Source organism: Pinus tabuliformis, chromosome 8 (genome assembly GCF_031772625.1).
Source record: "Pinus tabuliformis cultivar Carrire ecotype Pingquan chromosome 8, CPIR1, whole genome shotgun sequence".
Classification (NCBI taxonomy): Eukaryota; Viridiplantae; Streptophyta; class Pinopsida; order Pinales; family Pinaceae; genus Pinus; species Pinus tabuliformis.
In genome coordinates, this window is record NC_142294.1 from 1,276,275,957 (window position 1) to 1,276,282,428 (window position 6,472).

The 6,472-nt window shown below is 35.9% G+C and overlaps 1 pseudogene; it reads left to right on the top strand.

Annotated features, from left to right (window-relative positions):
- Positions 1 to 442: 442 nt before the first annotated feature.
- LOC149240053 (PHAF1 protein At3g51130 pseudogene) lies at positions 443 to 1,399 on the top strand (annotated as a pseudogene).
- The last annotated feature ends 5,073 nt before the right edge of the window (positions 1,400 to 6,472 follow it).

The following is a 6,472-nucleotide window of genomic DNA, read 5'->3' on the forward strand; positions in this document are numbered from 1 at the left end:
TTATATGAATGTTGTATTAACAACAATTTTCGTCAATGTTGTTTGTCTTGGCTTGGCTAAAATATCTCGCCTTAAGAATTCAAATTCATTGTTCCAGTCTCCTACAAGTGTTATGAGTCATTCACCAAAAAAAAGATATTCTATGTTTCAAAACGTGATCTTATTTTTATTCTTACTCTCATTCCCCTTTTTGTCACTTTTCACAATATTTTTTGTGCCCAAGCTTGTTGCATAGCCTTGTTGGATTTCTTCCTATATGAAAGGTTAATGGTTGGGTATATATAAAATAGAGGTGGGGATTCATCCATCACATAGAATGGAAAGCTCTGTCCAATAATGTTTTCGTAACAAATCTTCGTTTCTGATACCATTAATTGAAAAATACTTCCTACCTGAGCTCCTCATCCAATTGATTTAGAGGGGTATACATAAATTTGAAAGGATGTAGCATTGAACTAGAAGAAAACTTGAAGGGGAATCCATGTGCCTGGTCTCTCTCGAGCTCAAACCTGGCCTGGGCCTTGGCCCCTTCACTTTTGGTATGCTAATTTGTGAAGCCATCACAAATATTGAACAAGACACAAACAATTATGATGTGGTGCAACTAAAATACTATGGTGAGGAACCTTTGATGTTTGATATTTTGATCAACTTTCTTGAACTTGGATTTGAACTTCAATTTGAGCCTTATTCACAACAATTACACCTCATAGATGTATTTGATGTGCAAAGTATTAAAATGAACTATGAAAATTATTTAATTTGTGGCCCCAATACTGCTACATTTGCAATTGTATATGATGCATGTGGACCAACTTACCCTGGGAGTTATGATGCAAATATGAGGATCTATACACTTTTCTATCAAGCCTTGTCATTTTCATTTCCAATCCCACCTCAGTATGAGTATTGCGTGGACCATCAAGTGGAGTTAACTTTAGATTTTCTTGATAGGAAAACACTAGTCACCTCCTGTATTTGTATATATGATAAATCCAATGGTAGTGTTGGTGTTGGAGCTTCATTGAATAAATCCATACTTCCTCTGTTTCTAGCAGGAAGTTTGTATATGGAGGAAGTACATGCAAAGTTGGTTAATGAAATTTGGTTCAATGTTGGGGGTCAACATCTTCCTTTTGGAGCTTCACCTCAGGATGTTTGGTTTGAATTGGGTCGTCCGTGTGAAATTCATCAAAAATAGGTTGACCAAATGGTGATTCATAATGCTTCAGATACTAGTCCAAGAAAAATGTTATGTGGAGGATATTTATATAATTACTTTACATGTGTATTAAATATATTATTTAATTCTTAGGCACACAAAATCAATAAATTTGTATTTCATACAAATTTTCCTATCCATGCAATGGTGGCCCTCTTTCTAGCGCCAAATATTTGACAGGCCAAAATGTTCTACCAACCAAAAGGGGATCTCCTCGGTTCAAAATCCCAATTAGACTTTACACTATTTGGGATGGGAGTCCCATCCGGTATGTGGGCCTCACTACCACCATATTGTTTTGAAGTTTTTCTTTGGACAAAATTAGCAATGCATGAGAAAACCAATATAACTTTTGACAAACACAAGTTATAATAGCTTTATGAAATACTATGCAAGTAATATACAAAATACATAATTGCAACAAAAGTAAATAACATGAATCTTTAAAGGAAGGATGTAAGTATACTTCAATTAAGATACATGGATGGAAGAAAGATTTTTTTTATCAATTATGAATTAGTTTGCAACTAACAATGTCAAAAAAACATGAATAACATATAACTTCAAATAAGTTGTGTGTTATAAACTAAATAATGAGTTCATTAACATTAACGCATGGAAATACAAACACATACTATCGAATCACCATGAGATAAGTCCCTCAATGGTGGTCTGGGTGCAGGTGTAATGGATAATTGTTCAAATCCAGAAACAATTGCTTCAAGTTTAGGTGGGAGTTCCTCTTCAATTTCTTTAGGAGTTTCAGTCATCAACCCCCAAACTTGGCTATTCTGCTAATTTAGCAGAACTGCTTAATTTTACCCTGAATATGACAAACCTTTTTATTGCCATAAAATCAAAAGGAATTTAAACTTTGGGTTATTTCCCTATTGCGTCCACCCTTTCCACAAACATTATCGCGCTAACTCTCCGTCGTTGATCTTACCTTTCAATCCGACGGTTGACACTTCACCCGATCGAAACTAATTGGACGATCTTCACCACTGATCACCCCCCATTTGATCCAACGGTTGACAACCATATTGGGTGGACCACTTGCATGATGGTTACCTCGCAATAAAGTGGTTTTCTCTCTCCAACTGAGTGTTACGTGTCGGTCGATTGATGGAATCGCTCAGAATTTCAAAAGACCGCATACCACTTTTTCCTCACCCGATAAACAACTTTCGCCTATGAGAAACCACCTTCTTGCTAATTAACTCCACACTCGTCCAACATGCGATGATCGTTAGATCTATCGGTCTATTGATCGAACGGCTCTCGCTCTACTTCAGGGTTTAGCACGATTTTGTCAGGCTTCCCTCTATTCCGCTATAATTCTAGCGCTTCTGCCAGGTTGAGTTCTACTCTATGTAATTCGAAGCTTAGCTAATTAAAACTCTGTGGTTCGAAGCACATTCAATTTAAATTAATACACAGCGAAAGAGGAATTAAACACGATCACACCAGATCATACAAAACTCCAATTTTACAGGCTAAACTGAAATTCAATAATACACAGAGATACTATTCGAAGGAATTCAACCTCTGGGATTGACCAATATACACGTTACACACACAGAGTTACAATTTCTGCAACTTAATCTTATACGGCCAAATCAAGCCAAATCAGTCAAAATCCCTTTACAATAATTTAGAACTTACATAAATACCATTTCATTCTAACAATCAGATCTTCGATTAATGGATCGAATCTACCTAATCCTAGAAAATACCTAATCTGCTTGATATTATCCTCGAGAATCTCAACTAAGTCTAAACTGCTTTAATTAATTACAAAATCACTCCAATCCCTAATTTCTAGCTCAAATCTTATCTAGAAAACTTTGTAAAATTACAGCTAAAGGATCCTACTCCTTTGTTTGTAAACTTTTTTTTGTATTTTTGGAATAAATTCGAAGCCTTTTGTCTTCAAGCCTCATGCTCCTACATCAGACTCCTAAGGACAAAATTCTTTCCTGCTTACTCTTTAATTGCATTACATAATAACTACTTATTTTCATGAGGACATGAAACAAGGTAAGTAGGGGAGTATGTTGGGCTGTGCAACAGGTATAAATTTACCCTTGATTACATTATCGTTTTCCTCCTTTTTATGCATTTGTGCCATGATGTAATAAGGTTTTGATAGAATTTCGATAGAAAAGTGAGCGAAACTGCTTTTGATGCGAATTTGCTATCAAAACTAAATTCATTGATTTTTATGCAAAGATTAGTGAATGGGACAACTGATGTTCAATCTATTGAACAGAAAAGGCTAAACAAGGAGAAAAGAGCGCGTCTTGTGCGGGCAAGTTGAGAAGAGAATGAGGAGGATCAGCGCAAGATGGAAGATTGTCTGATAATTATCACTTTTCCTCTTTGACTATAAGAGGGGAAAAATGAATAGAGTAGAACAACTCTTGCTTCTTTTACTTCGACTGTAATTTTAAGAGATAGCGTTATTCTGAAGAACACATCGTGATTTTAATGACATTCAGAGTTAATGAATAATATATAATTCGTGTTTAAGTTTGTTCATGATATTTTGAGTAACTAAGCAGTAATCACTGGCGGCTTGGGCCCGGTCACTAGTGGATTTCACTATTGTTCCCTATGTTATATTTTTACCTTTCTTTACTGCAAGTTTAATTACTTTGTTTTACAATTTTACGATTGATCTATTTGATATATAAATCACTGGTGTAGAGTTTGTGCATTCCACGCATTAGTTCTTATTTCTGTTGATTGGTTTCATTTATTTGTATCGTGGATTGATTCAATTATTAGATAAGATTTATTTTTTGTTAATCAAGAGCCAGAGTATTAAAGGTTAGATCAGGTGCATTACTATTTTTATTCAGTTGAAAGAGCTCTGTTACCACTACAATGCACTCGGTTGATGTGCTTATGGTTTGTAATTGCAATTAGAGTTTTTGATTAAGATTGAGTTTTGATGTTTGAATAAGTTAATTTATTTGAAGTTACAAGTTGGTAGTTTATGGTTTGATCCGTTTACTCTTGTATTGAAATCAATAAGTTGTTTTAAAGCATTACTCTCTGTAGACTCGACGATTCCCATCACTTGCACATACTGTGTACACTCTTGAAACAAAAAGACTTACCCATGTTGATAATTAATGTGAGGCATTTACTAAAAGACATCTTATTTGTGCCCAACACTTTATGTGGTAGATTTTCTCTTGGAATCAAATCTATATGATGGCTAATCTTTCTAATGGGTGGTAACTCATTAGGAAAATAATCTACAATGATATCAAAATAATTGTCCAGCATTTCTTGTATTTCAATTGGCAAATCAGAAATTTTAGTGGAAGTAATTATTACCTTGAGTTTGTAGATCAATGCAAAATTTACCTCATCCTCTTCAATTTGCTGCAAGTACTCTTTTCCACTTAACAATAGAGTCTTTGAATCAGATTTTCTTGATGTATTCTCTTCTTCCATAGGCAACAATGTATGATTGACACCATATTTACCAAATCTGTATGTGTTCTTATTCCCATCATGCATATATCCTCTGTCATATTGCGAAGGTCTACCCAACAATATGTGACACACATCCACAGGCATCACATCACACAAAATTTTGTCTTTTTACTTTCCCAACTGCAACTCCACTTCACACTGTTCATTCACTAACAACTGATGTCCTTTTTGAAGCCATGACACCTTGTAAGGTGTTGGATGTTTCCTTGTCTTCAATTTCAACTTCTCCACTACTTCTGTAGAGACCAAATTATCAATGTTGCCACTATCAATTATCATTTGACAACATTTTCCTTGAACTTTGCACACTGTCCTGAACAAAGTCTTTCTCTGTGTTGGTTCAACAACTTCCTTTGCTGGATTTAATAAAACTTTGTTAACTACCAAAGATTCCCCTTTCTCTGGTACATTTTCTTCTTCTGGCAATTTTGTTGTTTCCTCTTCAATCTGAGCAACAATTGCATTTCTCTGATTTGTTCCTATGTTTTCTGGGCACTCATAAGCTCTGTGTCCCAGCTTGTTACATCTATAACATCTAACTTCTCTTCCTCTGCCTCTGCCTCCTCTTCCTTTAGAAAAATTTCCTCTGCCACTTGCATCACCTCCTGTGGGTGCATGCTGACTTGAGCTACTACTAGCTCCATCTCTAGGTGCTGTAGATCTTCCTCTACCATCTTGACTTTCCCCTTCCTCGGAAAGTACCTCTATTCTGGCAGATTGCTTCCTCATGAGTTTTTCTTCAGCCTTCAATACCATCTGATAAGCTTCTTCTACTATTTTAGGAGGCAACACACTAATCTCATCTTGAATGTCCATTCTGAGACCATTCACATATCTTGCAACTTTCTCATCTGTATCTTGAATTTGTCCAGCTCTTATGCTCACTTTGTAAAATTCCTCTGTGTATTCTTTCACTCTCAAAGACCTCTGTCTAAGATTCTGCATCTATCTCAATAATGTCTATTGATAATCACTTGGAAAAAACTTACCTCTCAACTTTTCCACCATCCAGTTCCAATTTTTAATTGGTTGCTTACCAAGTCCCCATCTTTCTGCCTACACTCCATCCCACCAAAGTGTTGCATGTCCTTTCAATTTTGTGACAGCAAATTTCACTCTCTTCCCTTCTTCTGTTTCTTCATAATCAAAGAATTTATCCATGTCATTAATCCAATCTATTAATTCCTCTGGGTTTAAACCTCCTGTATAAACTGAAACCTCAAGTCTGGGTCTAGATGTGGATCTCAACACTGACTTAAAGAATCTCATTTCAGGAGTGACTTCTACAGGTTCTTCTTCTTCTGTAGCTTCAGCTTCAGGCTCACTAAGATCTTCAGCATCTGCATCTCTTCCTGATTCCATTGCTTCTAATCTATCTTGCATCCGTTGCATAGCTTCCAACACTTCAGTGTTTGCAATTGGTCTTCCTCTTCTACCACGTCCTCTCCCAACTCTGAAAGCCATGTTGGATTTATTTCTCTGATCTTTGAGATCTTGATCAGCATCAACAGGATGCTCTGATACCACAAATGGTTGTCTGGGTGCAGGTGTAATGGATAATCGTTCAAATCCAAAAACGATTGCTTCAATATCAAGTGGTAGTTCCTCTTCAATTTCTTTAGGGGTTTCAGTCATCAACCCCAAAACTTGGCTATTTTGGTAATTTAGCAGAACTGCTTAATTTTACTCGGAATATGACAAACCTTTTTATTGCCACGGAATCAAAAGGAATTTAAACTT